The sequence below is a fragment of the Hippopotamus amphibius genome, chromosome 8, assembly GCF_030028045.1.
Source record: "Hippopotamus amphibius kiboko isolate mHipAmp2 chromosome 8, mHipAmp2.hap2, whole genome shotgun sequence".
NCBI lineage: Eukaryota > Metazoa > Chordata > Mammalia > Artiodactyla > Hippopotamidae > Hippopotamus > Hippopotamus amphibius.
The window spans coordinates 121709441-121729633 of NC_080193.1; the positions used below are offsets into that span (position 1 = coordinate 121709441).

At 35.5% G+C, this 20193-nt stretch overlaps 1 pseudogene; it reads right to left on the reverse strand.

The window, feature by feature from the left end:
* Nucleotides 1–15259: 15259 nt before the first annotated feature.
* Nucleotides 15260–15979, reverse strand: LOC130859668 (spliceosome-associated protein CWC15 homolog; annotated as a pseudogene).
* Between the last annotated feature and the right edge of the window lie 4214 nt (nucleotides 15980–20193).

Sequence of the window (20193 nt, forward strand, 5' to 3'; positions counted from 1 at the left end):
GAAAGCAGCCTATAACATTTTCCCAAAAAAACTCTTGGAAAGAAGAAAGAGAAAGGGGAAACAAGTCAAGAGATATGGAATCAGCTGTAGAAATATCTATCTATCTATCTATCTATCTATCTATCTATCTATCTATCTATCTATATAAAAGAAGTCCCATTTGGAAAGAAAAAATCTGTGTAGACACAGAAGAGGAACTGTTCCAAGAAATGATGTCCAAGAATTTCCCTAACTGAAAGAGGATGGAAAACTTCAGATTGAAAGGACTTCAGAGTGATAAAGCATGGAGAATAAGAAACGCAAGCCTAGAAACATTATGGTAAAATGCATGGATACCAAAGACAAAGGAAAAATTTGAAAGTTTCTAAGAGAGAAGACTGGACCACCGTAGAGGAAGAAAGTCAGACTTTATAAAAGTACACTTGAGTGTAGAATAGGATAGAATAACATTTTCAAAAGGTTTAAGGAAATAGCTTCCTGATTTTAAATAACAATCAATATGCTGCCATATATGGTCCTTAAGGGACATATTTAAAAGTAGATTTTTGAAGAGGAACTTGGAAAACTCATATTAAAATTTACATGGAAGAATAAAAGTCCATAAATAGCTGTCAGATTTGAAAGAGAAAATAAAAGGTGCATAAAGGGTGGGAGGGGAGGGACTTTCCCTAACAGATATGAAGACAGAACCATAGCTATAGTGATACAAAAAAAGTCAATACAGTATTAACTCCAGAACAGAAAAGCAAACAAATGGATGGGAATAGAAATAGGAAGTAAAATATAGCACTACAAAGCAACAGGGAAAAGCCTTGTTTATAAATGGTATTCGGAAAATAGGTTCACTATATGACGAAAAGTAAAGCTAAACTTGCACGTTATCATAGCATAGATGGCAGACAGATTAAATACACGTGTTAAAAAGATTTTGAAAAATGAAAAAAAAATTTGTGATCTAGGTATAGGAAAAAACCTCTTAAGTAAAACCCAGAACATACAGACTATTAGGCAATAAATAAAAAAATAAAAATTTAAAATGCATTTTACTACATTAAAATTAAACATTTCTTAAATAAAAAATTTTTAAAAAGTATACATTTCTATCTACTGAAGAACAACATAGACAAAGTCAACAGACAGATGGCATACTAAGAAAAATATTTATAAGCTGACAAGAAAAAGACAGGAATCTCAATAGAAAAAATGAGCAAAGTAGATGAATAAGCAATTTATAGGAAAAGAAGATGCAATGGCTAACAAGAACATTCATGAACAAATGTTCAATGCTACTATTAATCAGATAAAGGGAAAATTAGACAATAATGAGATACCACTTTACATCAGTCAGAAAGGCAAAAATAAAAGCATTTAATAATGAATGTTGACAAAGATGAGAAAAAAGAGAAACTCTCACATACTGCTGTTAAGAATACTACAAATTGGTATAGATATTTCTGAAAGAAAACTGGTCTTATATATACTGGGATAAATTATCCATTTGCCTTATAACTTATGGGTTCCAATCCTAGATATATACCCAGAGAAGTTCTCACATAACTTCCTAAAGAAACATGTATAACAATGTACACTGCAGCATTGTTAGTGACAGCAGGAAGCTAGAAACAACCTGGGTTGTTGCTGACCAAGGATGTGTAAAATATAAACCATGCAGATAATGGAAAAACCATCTATAATGAAAAAAAAAAAAAGAAAGAAAATGAATGAACATACCACAGAGTGGCGAGATTTTAAATGTGTTAAAGTATGAAAAGTAGAACACAGACAAGCTTAACAGCAAAATACCTTACATACAAATTTAAAAATACCCTCCCACAAAACAATACTACAGGGATACAAGCGTATTTAAGACCTGTATCACAAATAGGGTGATGCCCATCAGCATGAGGGGAACGGGTGACGGTATTGGGAAGAAAGAAAAAAAGTGCAATAGACAAGTTTGAAGCCTTGAATTGACTGAAATGAATGATGACAACATGCAAAGAGCTGAGGAGTATGAGTAACTCAACTCTGCACGTGAGATCTACTTAAAACTATAGACACATTCACATATCTTTAAGGCTTAAAGCAAACGAGCAAATAAGAACAGAACTAAATAGAAAACATCAAAGAAACCAAAACAAAACTTTTAATTGTGATAGATTTAAATATCTTAATATGGAAGAGAATGTTAAGAAATATTTTCTTCAAATCTCCCATAATAAAATATAGAGTTCTATGTTAGGGATATTTCTCTTGAACATATTGCACTTATTCTTCCTTATTTTCAAAGGATCACAAATTTGATGTGAAATTAAAATCATAAGTCAAAAGATAATGGAACCAGTCATACCAAAAAAGATAAAACTTCAGAAAGTCTTGAGAAGTCACCTAATATTTAGTAATGATGATATAAATAATAACATCATCGATGTCTTGAATTAATATACCCTCTGATTTCTTAGGTGCTCAAAGAACTGTGACTGTAGCTCACAAAATATTTGACACAAATATTACACTGTCATCATTTTTCATAAGTTATTACATCAATTCCATGAAATGAGACCTGGTGGTGCCTGATCTTCTCTGCCAATATAAGAAGGATTTGTGGTCACATTCTTATAATGAAGAGTTAAGACGGGGCTGGTAGAACTATCTAAGGCGGTTATGCTGATATTGGAAAGCAGTCATACAAGAGACATGGAGACCAAAAAGAAATAACTAAAACAATCAGGGTGGAAAGAGTTCCAGAAATTGGATAGAGTTCTATTGGAATCTCTATATTCACGTGATAGATATTTCTGGTGCCTCCATATGCCAACTATATGCTCATCACCTACTTTAAATGTTCTCATATCTGTTATTACCATGATATCTAATTTCTATGATACAAAATCCCTATCCTTTTCTAGAGCCAAGCCTAATCATTTGGTAAACTCAATTTTACTCTCTCTTTGAACATGACTAGTGTGAACTAACATGAAATACTGATATTTTACTGATCCCCTCCAGAGACCCTCTTTATCCTATGAATCCTCCATCCTAAGAAACACTTTTTATCTATGAATTTACACATTTCTCTATATTCCTTCCTGTATAGCCAGAAATAAAGTTGAGAAAAACAACTTTGCAGTGATACTTTTTTAGATAGCCTACTCTTTCTTTTTTCCCTAAAGAATACTGACTCCATGTCTTAGTTGCTAGATTATGGAAATTTTTCGTGACATTCTGAAATAAATTCTTCCTACTGTTTGAAATTAGTGCTATGCTGTGATTTTAGTGCCCTGACTATGTCTATCATTGTTACAATTGCTTACAGACAACTGAACACTAAACATTGTCACATAACTTGCTGAATCATGTTGGCCATTTTATAAGCAACCATCGAAATTTTATAGATGCAAAGATTGAAAAAGACTCTTTTTCTTCTAAAAGGAAATGCCTCCTGGACAAACTCAAAATAAACAGGTTGGGCATTGACCAAGCATATCGCCGTAATAACAAAATATTCTATGAAAGAAGCAAAGTTTCAATGCATAATTATCCAGAACTCTATGATTCTGTAGCTACTCATGTCAGCTGAGAATTAAGAGAGGAAATCTCAGTAGCTTGATGACAGGGCTACAAAGTACATATGGTTCAGATGCTAAGGCCCAGGAGGAAAAAGCCTCAGAGTTCACAGAAGAGTTTATACTGTTGAATGTGTGTTATTTTTCCATTAGATAAAAACATACAAGGTCTTTGAAACAGTGAATGAAGAAAGGGAATCCTTCATACTCAGTAGAATATTGAAAAATCCTTCCCTGAGGGAAAATTATAAAATAATCCTATGATGTTATTATTAACAAACGTAACCTTCCTACTCTCAGGCAATTTATCTAGTTCTGGCAAATGTATGCCATCATTAGTGTCTTCTCTCCTGCCACATGATTTTTGCTTAATAATAAAGTATATGGTGTTCTCATAAACCACAGATGTTTATGTAGAGGTTTATTACTTTCCTTCATATAAAGTTTAAGTGTATTTGCTAAATTTCTTCTCCTTCCCCCTTTCATTTTCCTAATTAACAATTTTCAGCATCCCCAGGCTGGGTTGCATTTGCTTCGTAGCTAAAGGATCAAATACTTAATTTAAACTGCATAAATCAGGAAGGAAACAGAGTACCAAAGAAAGTGCTCAGCGCCCTCCTGCAACTTCTTGGCAGAGATGTTCACTTCACAATAGAAATACCCTTCAGGAATCTGTAACTGGTGGTGGAAGAGGGAGGAAAGAGGAGGAGGAAGGACAAGAGAGAACAGGAGACACGGATATAATTGGGTCTCTACTCTTCTCATATATTTAATCTAACAATTTATTAACAACCATTTTGTTGCTATATCTGGTCCTTAAAATCACTACCACTTTTATTTTATAACTTTCCTTAATTAGAGCCATCCCTTTACTTGGAAGCCTCTGGGCTCAGTTACAGAAGTGTCACATACTAGGAAAAACAAATCCAGGGTGTGGCTCACTTCAAGAGCTGATGCATAAGATATCCAAATTCATAAAGAGGATGACTTTTTATTGAGATATGTCACATGTATAATATTCACCCCTTTAAAATGTAAGGTTCAGCAATGTTTAGTCTATTCACAAAGTGTGCAACTCTCACCCTTAATTCCAGAACATTTCCACTACTGCTGAAGAAACTCTACCCATTAGCAGTCACACCCCATTCCCCCCTCCTTCCAAGCTCTGGAAACCACTAACCTACTTTCTGTCTCTATACGTTTGCCTATTCTGCATATATCATATAAATTGAATCATATCATATTTGTCCTTTTGTGTATGGCTTCTTTCACTTAGTATGATGTTTTCAAAATTTATCCTTGTTGTAGCATGAATCAATACTTCAATCTTTTCATGGTTGAATAATATTCCATTGTGTACATATATCATACATGATTTGCTTACACAGCCATCAGTCTATGGACATTTGGGTTGTTTTCACTTTTGGGGCCATTCTGGACATATTTTGACACATACGTGTTCTTATGTGGACATATGTTTCAACTCTCTTGGACATACACCTAGGAGTGGAAATACTGGGTCATATGGCAACTCCATGTTTAAATTTTTAAAGAAGCTGCAAAACCATTTCCAAATACCATTCTGTATTCACAAGAGTTCCAATTTCTCCATATCCTCACCAAAACTAATTTATTGTCTGTCTTACAGCTTTCCTAATGTGAGTGAAGTGGTAAAGTCAATGAGTTTTAAAGAAATTCACATTAAATAAATCTTTCACCATAGGATTTCTTTAAATGCTAAGTTCTCTTGTTCACTTAAGTTATGTCAATTTATTACAAAAGTCAATTCTGGCAAAACTGTAAAGGTTTCTTAACTATAAGAAAGTGACCCCCAGCCAAACACCATGCACATTCAAGGCCAGGTAATGCCTACCTAGTTCTCTGAGCATGAACACCCAGGCCCACTGGCTGCCCTCCCTGCTGCAGAAGGCAGAAAAAAAAAATTTGACTCTTGCAGAAGCTTCAATGGTAGAGCCAAACTACAAATAATCATGAAAACATAATATATCCCCTAGATACATTTAAAAAGAATGATATGGGGAATTTCCTGGTGGTCCAATGGTTTGGACTCTGTGCTTTCACTGCTGAGGGTCCAGGTTCAATTCCTGGTTGGGGAATTAAGATCCCACAAGCCAAGCTACATGGCAAAAAAAAAAAAAAAAAAAAGAAAGAAAGAAAGAAAGAAAAGAAAGAATGATACAGAGTTTTTGAGAGGGAGATCAAGATGGCAGAATAGAACACTGAGTTCACCTCCCTCACAAACACATCAAAAATATGTCCACCCAAGGAGCAACTCTTGCTGAAAACTGACAGTAAGGCTCTTCTACAACCAAGCCTGTAAAGAAAGATCCACATGGAATTGGATAGACAGGGAGGAGAAGCGATTGGGTCAAGTCCCACAACTCCAGCAGGGGACACAGAGTGGAGGGGTATATCAAGTGCTTGGGGATCCTCCCTGAGGAGTAAGGGGTTTGAGCCAGATATTGGGCAACCCCGCCTTGGGGTCTGACACCAAGAAGATGAGTCCCCTTAGCTGCTTTGAAAACCAGTGGAACTTACCAGAGGGCTAAAGAAACTGAGCCTCCACTCCTGAAGAACACACACATACCTTTGCTTACTCCTGGAAACAAGGTGGAAGAAAAAGACTGAAAACAACCTGGGGCTTTGGCCAGTTTCCTGTGACCACTCCAGCATGAACCTCAGCGCACACCAGGCACCTGCACCAGCCCCTTGTACTCCAGGGAGCTCTTCACTAGGGTGAAGGCTGCATTTGCTGAGGAGAGTGTGCACACTTAAGGACCTGAGCCGGAACAAACCTGACACTGCATCTGAACAGCCATTGCTAGTGCAGGTACAGAGGTAGCAGATTAAAAGCTGCCTACGGCAGTAACTGACTTGTCAGGACCATCCCAGTGTGCCCCAGCCCATGCCAGGGACCTGCTCCAGCCCTTCTTGCTCTGGTGCTGCTCTCCACTAGTGTGGAAGTGCCATTGCTGGATGGAGAGAGCACACTTAAGAGAGAAAGAAGCCAGCTCAGACCTGACTCTCAGCACTTCTGTTTCAGCACCTTGGGCCCCAACCCCATGGCCAATAAGGCAGTGACGGTCATTGATCACAGAAGAAGCCCAGTCTCCCACTTGTCTCTGGCTCTAACCCTTTCATTTCCAGCCCTAACTACCACCAAGGTAATAGCTGCAGGCACACCCCAGGGGAAGATGTGCCCTGTGCTCTCTTCTATAACTATATCTATATCTATATCTATATCTATATCTATATCTATATCTATATCTATACCTATATCTGCATCTATATCCACATCTATATCCACATTTATATCTACAATGGAATATTATTTAGCCATAAAGAACAATGAACTTTTGCCATTTGCTACAACATGGATGGACCTGGAGTGTATTACACTTAGTGAAATAAGGAAGACAAATAAAGACAACTATTCTATGTTATCACTTATATGGGGAATCTAAAAATAAAACAAATGAAAGAATATAACAAAATAGAAGTAGACCCACAGATACAGAGAACAAACTAATTGTTACTACTAGGGATAGAGGAGGAAGAGATACAAACTGATACATTTAAACAAATAAATGACAAGGATAAATTGTACAGCACAGGGAATATAGCCAATATTTTACAACAACTTTAAATGAAGTATAATCTATAAAAATATTGAATCACTATGGCATACACCTGAAACTAATATAATATTTGTAATCAACTATACTTTAAGAAAAAAAAATTAATTTTTAAAAAAGGTGATGCCCTGAATGCCCCTCTTTTATGTATATAAATATATATATGTATATATATTTATTATTTATTTATTTATTTTTGGCTGTGTTGGGTCTTTGTTGCTGTGCAGAGGCTTCCTCTAGCTGCTGCTAGCAAAGGCTACTCTTTGTTGCGGTGCATGGGTTTCTCATTACGGTGGCTTCTCTTGTTGCAGAGCATGGGCTCTAGGCGCATGGGCTTCAGTAGTTGTGGCACGTGGGATCAGTAGTTGTGGTTCACGGGCTCTAGAGTGCAGGCTCAGTAGTTGTGGTGCACAGGCTGAGTTGCTCCGTGGCATGTGGGATCTTCCCGGACCAGGGATAGAACCCATGTCCCCTGCACTGGCAGGCAGATTCTCAACCACCGTGCCACCAGGGAAGTCTCCTGAATGCCCCTCTTAATTGAAGTGATGTTATAACTAAGGAAAGTTTCAAGTATGTGATGGAAAAGCTAAAATGTTGGAAGACTGATATTGTTATAGTAGCAAGTTACTTATTGGGCATCATTGGGGAATGAGATGGTCTCTTCAGTGGAATTGTTGGACCTATCACCCTTAAATTTCTAATACTAAGTCTTTTTGGATGAAACCCTTTTTAAATTAAGTGCCTTCTTAGAAACTCCAAAGACGATTTAACCATTCTTTATAACTCTGGGAATGTGCTGTGAACATCTTTCAAATGTTTCATCTTTCAACACTCTCTTTAGATCCAATTAAACAATTATGGATTTCTCACATGAGATATATAGAGCCATTTCCCACTGCAGTAAATTCCCATGTATTTTGAGATCTTGTGATTATAACTTTTTTTTTTAACTCTTCCTTTCCTAATTCTTGATCCTGTCAGTGAGAATTCTTCTGAATACTTTCTATTAATTCTCATCTTCTTGGTGATTCCCAAGCTAGAATGAAACATTACCTTTTTTCAGAGCATCTCTGAATTGCCTGAATGTATACACAAAATTTTATACTTATATACATATATGCATTTCCTGGAGAGATTTTTTAATTTTAAATCAGAAATCAAGAATGGAATCCATGTTGCCAAAAGGTAATAAATCTCTGTCTTAGATAAAATATAGAATCACTGCTTGTTAAAACTGATTACTGGTAAATTCTGGATACGTATGATCCTAATGTAACTATTTATTCCTTGTAAATATTATTGAACCATACATATTTATTTTGAAGACTACCTGCAGCATAGATATTTAGTAGATCCTCTCCCTCCAAATCACACCAATTTTGACATGATTCAATTTGAGTTTAATAGCAGGCTCTGCTGTTTTAGACACTAGTCCAAAAGACCTTTAGGTCTTACATTGGTCATGCCTCAGAAATGGATCCATCCAACTCCCTCTTATCTCTTTACCTCTTTTTTTAAACTAACTCGTCTAAAACTTATTTTCAGACCAGTTAGTTTAAGTGCAATAAAATCCACTGAACTCTATGCACATACTTACTGTGCATAAAATAGGCTAACTTTAGGACCTACAGAGTCCTCAGCTGGGAACTAAGTATCTAGGTGTGGTTCATTCTTAAACCATACCTTCCTTCCATAACTCTGCTAGAAAATGTATTCTCTCATAGTTGCCATGAGACTTTTATCAATAAGTCAAACTGAGATCCTATTCTTTGACTTCAGGAAAATCAAATGTTCAACACTAGGATATTAGTTACATAAGTTATGATCCATTCATGTGATGGAATATTATGCTGCTATTAAAAACATGAATCACGAAGCATTTTAATGGCATAAGGGAATTCAAATAAGATTAGGAAGAAACATAATTGTTAAAAGGATTGGGAGGAAACACAATTATTAAACATGTTTGGCTCTGGATTTTGAGATTATGTATGATTCATGGTAAGAAATTTGGATTTTATTCTGAGAATAAAAAAGTAAGATTTTTAAGCAGGGACTCTCACCTTTTGATTATGATTAAAATAACACTTTGGTTGACATGTAGGTAATTATTAAGGGGTAAGATAGCCATTAGGAACCTGCTGCTATAATGCATATTAAGCTTTAAGAGATTCAAGCCAGGGCGATGGGGTGGGGTGATGAGAAGTGATAGCACTTATAATTTAAAGCTAAATATGATAGGACCTAGGTTTTTAAGCTAAACAATTGGGTAGATACTAGTGCTATTTACTGGTAGGAGAAATATTTGAGGATGAAAAAATTTAGTGCAGAGCAGGGAGTGGTGAATATTAATTACTTTATTTTCACTATATTAAATCTGAGATAGCTATTAGATAGCTAAGTCAAAGTTTAAGGTAAATTGAATCTAAGAATCTGCAGCTCGGTGGAGAGACCAGGGCTGCAATCACACATTTGGGAGTTATCAGGATATTGCATAAGCTTACCAAGGAAGATTATGCTGATAGAGAAAATGACAAGGGCTAAGCTTAAAACATTCTAACATATAGAGGAAAAACCGGCTACCAAGAAGTGGCAAGAACTGTGAAAGGGCTGAGATTGTGCCCTTCTTTCAAGCTAATAAATTAGCTTGTGAAAGTTTCATGAATCCTAGCAGAAGATAGGCTCCTAGATTAGAGGGAAAGGATTTTATGACTCACAGCATAACAGGTAAAATGAGCATCAGCATGTTACGTCACCCAAGTGCCATGGTGGGTGACACAGAGGAGTCTGGTAGGTGCTGTACATGCAGTGGGTTTGTGCCCCAAAGAACTGTGAATTTAGGAAACTTGAATCTTTCTAATAGACGGTAAGCCTTTTCCACTTTTGCCCTGAAGGAGGCATTATTTTATTATACTGGGCAGTAAACAAACCTATCCTTTGTACTGGGGAGGGACACTATCTGTATCCTCCAAGGCTATCTACTACACAAAAATCCTTGAAAAGATAGTATGGACCACAGACAGTGCCTCTGCTTACAAGAAATGCAGAAAATAGCCAGAGACCCATGGAGAATGTTTCCCAACTGGAAATAAATAATAAAAGTATATTAGAAGTGAGTAAATTTTCAGTAAGTACTACTGAGTATAGTGGAAGAAAATCCTATAAAATTAAGAGTTTGAGGATAAAAGGGGAAGTCAACCATGTCAACTGTGGCTATGATGACCTTTATTAGATTTATTTCAGTGGTGGGTTTGAAAACTTGATTAAAGAGAGTTGAAGAAGAAACTGAAAATGGGGAAGTATGTATAGTGAGTATGCACAGTGAATATATACAGTGATTATAGGGCATAGCTGGAGGCAGACCTTCCTGGTGCCTAGAGAACGTTTCAAGCCATCTTTATGTGCTGATGGGGATGATCTAGGTGAGAGTCAGAAACTGATACAGGAGATAATGGGGGACATTCCAGGAATAAAATCTGAGAAAAAATAAAATGGTTAAACTTTGTAAAGCACTTGCTGTACCAAGCTCTGATCTGGTTACTCTGCACCTTACTAATTACTCCTCATTCACTTTGAGTGAGGTACTCATTATTCCCCGGTTACAGATGAGAAAAGTAAGGCACACAAGCAACTTATCTTCATGTTAATGACTGCACGGTACTATCCCAGAGAACTGAATGGAGGTTATCCAGAATACTAATGGAGGGTTAGGTTAACATTTGAAAGGATGAGAGATATTTTTTTCTATTTCAATGGCAATGTGCATGTAGGGTGGATGGTACATTTGGTTGTGGGAAAGGGGAGTAGTTCTAATCTGGTAGCATCAATTTTCTCTCTAAATATGAGACACTAATTGGCCAAGATGGGTATAGGGACATGCATTAGAAACTCAAAGAGGAAAGGAACAGGTCTGAAGTATTCAATTCAGAGACTAGGGAAGGCTATTTATTCGAGAGGCATAATATTATTACCTGGCAGTATACGAGTGGCTATTAAGATTCATGAATGTAGGTAAAGAATAAGAGAATTTGGGGATTTATAGAGAGGCAAAGATGTTGAGGGGTAGGCTGTGTTGATTTTGACAGACCCAGAATCTTAAGTGGGGTAAGGAAGGGCATGGGGACATGGAGATGACTGAGGGTGGGAAACAGTGGAGTAAATGGACTGGAGGTCCTGAGGTGGTATAGAGTCACAGAACTGAAAAGACTGGAGGTCAGAAAGGGAGATGCTTGAAACTGAGATTTTTCAAGGAAGGGCAGTTAAGGAGACAAAGATCTTTTGTGGGGGACATGCCAAGGAACTGGGATGCCAGGTGTGGGGGTCATTGTTGTAAACAATAAATCACTAGAATGAAGAAAAGTACAGTGAGCCATGTATTAAACTAACTAGTAACTGAGATCCAGGTGGGGAGGACAGTTGCCTGGCATTGGTAGATGAGAGGAAAAAGGAAAAAGAAACTGATTAAAAAACAACAACAACAACCTGACAAAATGCACTTCAAAGAAGCAGGCATTGCTGAAGGAGAAATGGTTTAGAAGCAAAAATGAAAAAGGAGGTACTCTGTGTAACTAAAAATAATTCTGCCTCCTATAAATAGGAGTTTAAGTTTACTAAAATCCATGCATTTATGTCAGTGAAATGAAGTATGGACTTAGAGAAACTAAACTGATAGTATATCACATTAGACAGCTTTGACAGCACTAAAAGGCAAATGTTTACCTAAATATAACATGGCAATCAAGCAAAACAACATCTAAAATATTTCATTTTAAGCCTTAGGAATGACTATTCCTGTAAAGAATAAGTGATGATGTGAGAGAATTAATTTGATTGACCACTGTGCTTCCACACAGAAACAAATCTAATGTGAAACTGGCAAAATAAACATGGAATGAAATGAGTGCATTCAATTTTATGTAACTAATGTTTATACTAAGCTTTGTTGCTTTAAAGTTTATATTTACATTGGAAATAAATATAATGAACAGTCTCATAGGCTGGATAGCATTTAAATATAAATCATCTAATTAGTCATCTGAAAGCAAAAAGGGAAATCTGAATCTGTTGTTTAATTGCCACATTTCAAGAACACATTTTAGCTGGTTGCATCTAAAAAGAAATAATAATGTGAGTTCATGAAAGCATCTCATAGTAATGAGCAGGCTCTGGTTTCTATTTATTGCATATACAAAGGACACTGACAATAGTTTTGGAAAAATGAGTAAAGCTCGTAGAATAGCTAGCATAGAGATATGAAACACGGGTATGTACCTCAGAATTATATGGTTTTAAACAGTCATCTTTGGACCAAATTCCAGTTCTAGCCATATACATTCATAGGAGGGTAAACACATTGGCTTATTAAGGACTCATCTGCTATATCAACCACTATTGAGTTGATTTCCCAGCCACCTCAGAGACAAGGTCTTCCTTACACAAGATGGGAAAAGGTTCCAATGTCTGAAATTCTTTCTTCGCAATTTTCTTTTGTGTTAAACATTGCTTCTTCCACATACAAGATAAAAAAGTGTCAGCAAAAAAATAAAATATCAAGTCTCTAATACTTTAAGGTATATAAATATTAGAACAGGTGTTTTTTTTTCCTCTAGGCACCTATATATGGTAATGAGGAGAGAGAATAAATGGAAATAAATCATGAGAAAAATGAGAGATTCCAAAAATAAAATCTACCTGACTTGTATCTTTCCCTGTTTTCTTTTGCATAGAAGGTTGTTTATGGTCTATTGGTCAGGCTAACATCACTGGGGGAATTACTTTCTATCATGCCATATAGTCGATGTAGAAGAGGATGAAATGATACGGAAAATGCTTCTGATATGATGGTAAGTGGGGAAAAAATAAGCAACAAGACTACAAGATATAATTTCTAAAATACTGGTATAGTAAGAAATAAAAATAAGTGAAAGTTTGGGGAGAAAGTTTTTGTTCCCATTCATGCAAAGCAGGAATATTACAAACAAGACAGTGAAATCAGTTATGTACTATGAAATAGTGAAATGGCCCAGGTTACACTAGTCAATACTAAATGTATTTACCTGCCTTTGAGCCGATTTCAGCCTGCACCAACCAGAGCATATGGCACAGAGAGCTTCAGGCATGAGAACACATACATTTTAACTCTAAATTCATACAATGATTATTTACCCCAAATATGTGTCTAGAAAGAAATTCTATATAAAGGTTTCCTTTATTTCAAAAATGCTTCTTTCTCTATTCCAATATGCAGTATTATCTGAAATGTCTATTTTTTTCAATTAATGCTAGATATTGAATAAATCACAGGCAACTCATTAAAATGATGCTAAGTATTACAGCCTTAGCACTTAAAGGATAAACTAACATTTCTCACTTTTCTCTAATTCATGGTAATGAGTTTTATAGCATGTTGATTGTGGGTTATTGTGTAAGATAAGTGATTTATCAATGCATTTCATGGAAAAAAAAAGCCATTCAAAGTCCCAGCATCATTTCTGATATGCCTTCACTTCTCTTTCTCATTCTGTACGATGGCATGCTAATTGTCAAAAGCATTGTATAGAAAAAGTTTTATTTACCTTAATTTTAAAATGATGGTTAGACTAATAATTGTCCTTACCAAGTAATAGAACAAGAACAAAAACATCATTTATGTCACTGTGAATTTCTGAAATAGTTTTTGAAACAAACAAAATTGTTTTATGTTCATGATTTTACCTACTTGCTTACATATTTGTCATGAAAAGAAAGGGAATTCAGAATTTTAAAAGAAGTAGAAAAAGCTTTTTTAAATAATACTTTAATTGGGCCATTAAGGTAGTATTTTATGTCAATGAAAATATTTACTGGAAAAAATCAGCATGTCACACACAACTCACATTATACTTAAAAGAAAATGAAAAGAAAAGGTGTATCTAGATAGTAGCTCTCAAACAGTGTCACTTACTTAGCAAACATTCAAAAAATATTTGAGGAAATAAATAAATTTGTTCTTTACTTAGTTTGCTTGAATGTAGGGTGACAATTTTTTTCTGAGGTCGGATTCACTGAGGTATAATTTTACATGCAACAAGATTCACCTTTTTTTAGTGTATAGATCTATGAGTTTTGAAAAATGTATAAACTCATGTAACTGCCACAACCATCAAGATAAGTAAAGTTTCATTCCTACTAAAAATTCTCTCAGACTGCTTTGTAGTCAGTTTCCACCCCAAGCCCCAGCCCAGTCCCTGGCAACCACTGATTGTTTTTTTTTTGTTTGTTTTTTGTTTTTTTAATCCATATAGCTTTGCCTTTTTGATTCATTTTGAAATGTTGAATTAGGCTTGCCTTCTTCGGACAAATCTCACTTGATCCTGTCACCTAAAAAAAATATATATATACTTTTATATTTGTGAAGGCTATTCTATAGTTATCTTTTCTTGTACTCTGGTTTTGTTATCAGGGTAATACTGGCCTCAAAAAACAAGTGTTCTTTCAACTTCTATTTCTTTGAAAAGTTCTGCAGAGCTGTCATAATTTCTTCCTTAAATGTATGACAGAATTTATAAGTGAGAACATCTAGGTCTGGAGTCTTATTATTTAGAAACTTCTTAAGTACAAATTTAATTTCTTTAGTAGATGTCAGACTAATCAGATTATCTGTTTCTTCTTCAGTGTGCTTTGGTAGTTTGTGTCTTATAAGGGATTTTTCATTTCTTCTAAGCTGTCAAATTTAAGGACATAAAACTGATAGTCTGTTATTGTCCTTTTAATATCTGTAGGTTCTACAGTGATATTCCTTACTCATTCCAGGTGTTGATTACTTGTGGCTTCTCTCTTTTTTTCCTGATCAGCTTGGCTTGAGTTTTATCATTTTTATTGATCTGTCAAAAAAAAAAAAAAAAAAGCACCCAGCTTTTGGTTTCATTCTACTGTTTTCATGTTTCTAATTAAACATAATTTCCTCCCCTGTTTCCTTAGGCTTAATTTGCTCTTCTTTCCATAATTTTTTTTTTTTTTTTACATTTGACAGCCTTTAATTAAGCACATAAAACTGTACTATTTAATATATTTCTCCATGAACTTTTTGTGAAATTCAGATCACAGCATATCATTTACAAATCTTTTGTCTTTCTTCTGATCATCTACACCTTTTGCACAGTTCTTGAAAACAACATCGTCATCCCACCTTCTTTTAACTCTGAAGCTGGCCTGAGGCTGGGATGGGCCAGTGAGATTAAGGAGAGGGTTTCCACTGAGAATGTTTTCCATACGAATCCTTTCTTCTTCAGCCTTTTGTTCTTGTTCCTTCCTGGCCTGCTCTTCAGCTCTTTCTTTTTTAATTTTTTCCAGCTCTGCTAGAAGAGCAGCAGTATCATCATCGTCACTCTCCTCTTCAAAATCTTCATCTTCCTCTTCGTCATCTGTTAGAGGGTCGTCTGCATCGAGGTTGGCAGGGGAATCTGGTCCAACCAAGGCTTCTTTGACACTGAAGAGGAGGTTGTATGTTCTCGGGTTGGCCGATCTCTGTTTTTCTCTCTTGCAGCAGCTCTCTCTCTCTCTTCCAACTCTCTCCTGAAGTCATGGTTCCAAACTTCTTCAGAGGCATCCTGAGTGGTCTGTCTATATTTTATCTTTGTGTGAGAGGATAGGTCTCTGCTTGAATATTGCTTTGAGAGTTGGCTCAAATCACCTTCTCCTTTTCCTCTCCTGCCTCTTGCAGGTTCAAAAGTTGGCCTAGCTGCTGTTGTCATCTTTTATGAGTCTATTTTCCTGCTGCCACTCACTTCGGCCGAGCTTCGATTCAGCTGCCTCCGGAGATCATACAGACGCCATTGTAACTCTTGGCTCCCAGAAACCTCTGCCCATAATTTCTAAAGGTAGAAACCTACATAATAGATTTAAGACCTTTCCTCTTTCCTAATGTAAGCATTTGATGTCTAGGTTTTTCTCTAAGCGCTACTTAAGCAACATTCCACAACATTTGATGTCATGTTTTGATTTTTATTCAGTTCAAAGTATTTTGTGATTTCCCTTGTGACTTCTTTGCCTCATGAATTGTTTAAAACAGTGTATTATCTAATTTCCATATGTTAGGATATTTTGCAAATATCTTTACTGATTTCTAGTTGACTTCTGTTATAGAGAACACATTATATGATTTAAATTCTTTTAAAATTGTTAATATTTATGTATCAGAATATGGTGAATGTTCCATGAGTACCTGAAAAAAAAATGTGTACTCTGCTAATGCTGCTGCTAAGCATGCTATAAATGTTAATTAGATGAAGTTAGGTGATAGTGTTTTTCAAATCTTGTGCATCTTTACTGGGTTTTTGTCTACTTTTCTACTGATTTTTGAGAGAGAAGCATTGAAGTCTCCAAAATTAATTGTGGATTTGTCTATTTCTCCTTTTAATTCTATCAGTTTTTGCTTCCTGTACTTTGAAGTTTTGTTGTTAAATGCACACACATTTAGGAATGCTATGTCTTATTATTTAACTGCATTCTTTATCATGACATAATGTCCTTCTTTTGTTCCTGGTAGTATTCCTTGATCTGAAGTCTATTTTGTCTGATATTAATATAGTCATACCAGTTTTCTTTTGATTACTGTTGGCACAGCATATATTTTTGCATTCTTTCGCTTTTAATCTACATTTTATACTGAAGTGGTTTCATCTGGACAGAATAAAGTTGGGTCTTGCTTTTTTTTTCTTTTTAATCTGCTATCAGTTGAATGTGCCACCTCCCACCCTCTAATTCATATGTTGAAATCCTAACCCTCAATGTAATGGTATTTGGAGGCAAGGCCTTAGGTGATCAGAACATGAGGACAGAGCCCTCATGAATAGGATTAGTGCCCTTATAAAAGAGACCCCAGAGAGCTCACTCGCCCCTTCTGCCATGTGAGGACATAGTGAGAAGACAACTATCAATGAACCAGGAAGCAGGCTCTCACCAGACACCAAATCTGCCAGTGCCTTGATCTTGAACTCCCAGTGTCCAGAACTGTGAGAAATTTCTATTTTACATAAGCCACCCAGTCTATAGCATTTTATTACAGCAGCCTGAACAGACTAAGATATTATCCAATCTGACACTCTCTGTCTTTTAACTGGTATATTTAAGCCATTGTTTAAAAAGAGTAAATATTGATAGTTTAATTAAAATCTACCATCTTGCTATTTGTTTTCCATTTGTTCCATCTGTTCTTTGTTCTTCTTGTCTCTTTTTCATGGCTTACTTTTGATTAATTTACACAATTCTATTTTATCTCCATGATTAGCTTATTATATACACCTCTTTTAAAAAATGTAGGGTTTGACCCAGGGCTTTCAATGTACGTCATTAATTAATAACAGTGTACTTCAAATATTATGCTACTTTATTTAGAGTGCAATTCTTAAAATAGCATACTGCCAATGATGTAAATGATGTCATCCATGTTACATTTATATATGCTCTAAACCTAATACATAACTACTGGTTTTTCTTTAGATATTCAATTATTTTCTGGAGCAAATAAAAGTGAGGAAAAATGTCTTTTATATTTACCTCCACATTGCTCCCAGAGGTCTTCATTTACACTTATTTGTATAGATCCAGGTTTCTTTCCGGTATCATATTCCTTTTGCCTAAAGACCTGTGGTTTGTTTTTTTTAATTTCTTGTGGTGTAGGTCTGCTGATATTAAATTCTCTTATTTTCATTCATACATTCATTCTTAAGTCTCAAAAACGCTATTTCATTTTTGGAAGGTATTTCCAGAATTTCTATTTGACTATTTCTTATAGCTTTCATCTTTTTGTTAAATTTCATATCTGTTCAGGCCTGTTGACTATGTTTTCCACTATAATAATAATTTATTATTTATTAATGATAGTATTTAAAATTCTCTGTTTGATATTTCCAATGTTTGGGTCATTTCTGAGTCTGGTTCCGTTACTTGCTTTGTCTCTTGATAATGGGTTCATTTTTCTTGCTTGTGTCTCCTATATATATATATATATATATATATATTTTTTTTTTTTTTTTAATGCCAATCATTGTGTGTAGCACAAGTAGGAACTGAGTTACATAATATTTATGCCTGGGAATGGGTATGCCTCTTCTGTTAGACTAACAGTGTGGGAGATTGAATCACTTTATTCAGTCTCTGAGCTGGTTTGAGTTTTGCTGTTACTACTGTTCCCTTCAGAGTTATCTCGTGTTAATCTTGGGAGTTGTGTAGCCAGAGGTTTTTCCCCAATGTTCTTGTCCCACCTTCAGCTCTCAGCCTTCCCTTTGTGCTTGTACTGCGGTTTTCTTAGCTCTCGCTCAGGGACACACATGTGTTGCTTGTTATGTGGTGCTTTCTAAACTCATGGCAGCAGGGGTAGGGGATTCTCTGTTATCCTGCTCCAGCTTCATTCTTAAGCAGGGTTGTCCCTTGGCCCTGGAATTGGAGGGTTGTCAATGATTCTGCCTCTTACCATGTTTTCTTATTTCATAAATAAACTTCTATTTGGGGGTCTTAAAAAGTGATTCATCAGGATTGCCTGTTTTTCCAGACAACCGAGCCTTTTCATAGGTCTGATAACATTCTGATGATTTAAAAGGGAGCTCTATCTTTGTACTATTTGTGATATTTTCTCCCCGTATCCTAAGAATCCTATTTTCTAAGATCTCTTTGTATCACAAGGCTTGTGGTCTATAAACCACATACCCCCAGACTCATCTAGCTACAGGGAATTGTAGGCTGGAGTCTAGAACAGGCCTGCAGATTTTTTTTTCTTTTTTTTTTTTTTTTTTGCATACAGCCTTTTTTAATGTATAAAGTTGGCCTATAGCTGATTTTATGCTACAGTAGCAAAAGTGAGTATTTGTAACAAAGGCCCATATGGCCTACAAAGCCTGAATATTTGCTATCTGGCCCTTCCTAGAAAATGTTTGCCGACCCTGGTCTTGAAATTGTAGAGTATTGTAGGCCCCAGGGTCTAGAAAGATAGAAACTGGGTCTGAAGAGGCAATTAGAGGTACCTAACGCAGAGGGCGACACGGAATAAGTCTGCTCCACATTCTTCTTAGATTTATTTTTTTCAAATGAAACTTTTCCCATTCATTCACTCTTTTTTTTAAGGCATGGTTCCCACCTCAATTACAACTACCTGGGAATTCATTCATATCACCCTTAAAATGTGGTTTTGAATTTAACAGATCTAGTTATATACTTCATTAAAATATATGTATGTAATAGTTTAAAAATTCTGCCAATACTTTCCTTGTATAGCTACCTTTTTAAAACTGAGAAGCCTGAGTATAATCTGATCAAAATTTCCAGTTTGGAAATAATGTCATAAATTTTTCCCTATACATGTTGGAAAGGAAGCAGGCAAGCCGAGTTTTCATTCATGCCTAAAGCCCTCCTGCCAATTTATTTCAATTTGCTTTTCAGACAACTGGCAGGAATGGCTTGCCTATGAATTTTCTTTTAATTAATCAATGTCCAACAAAAACATCAACAGATTTAGGTTACAAATAATAATCTCCTTTAACAGGCAGATGTTAACACTACTTTTTAAAAACTGGAGTGGAAATATCTACTGTAATCCCATTTCTCTTTCATCAGTTAAAAAGAATTCAGGGTTTTAGCCAAAGCAGGTTTTCAAGCATAACATATTTACATTCCTCTTAGTTCTACCCTTTGCGCAATAGTGTGCAAAAATTGCTTCAAGTAACAGCTTCTCTGAGCTGAAACCTCATTTCTTCCTTGATAACTTATAGATATGTTGTATACATATCTATATACACGTGTAAATATATGTATATGTCTATATTTTATATGCATTAAACTTTGTGTATCACTTTAAATTATAGATAGTATTAAAAATCACAATGCTTTAAATGTAGACCAAACAAAAAAAATTTAACAATTATCTTGTAATTTATATTTAGTTTATATTTTATATATGAGTTTGTATTAATGTCCCTATACTCTAAAGTTTGGCCCTC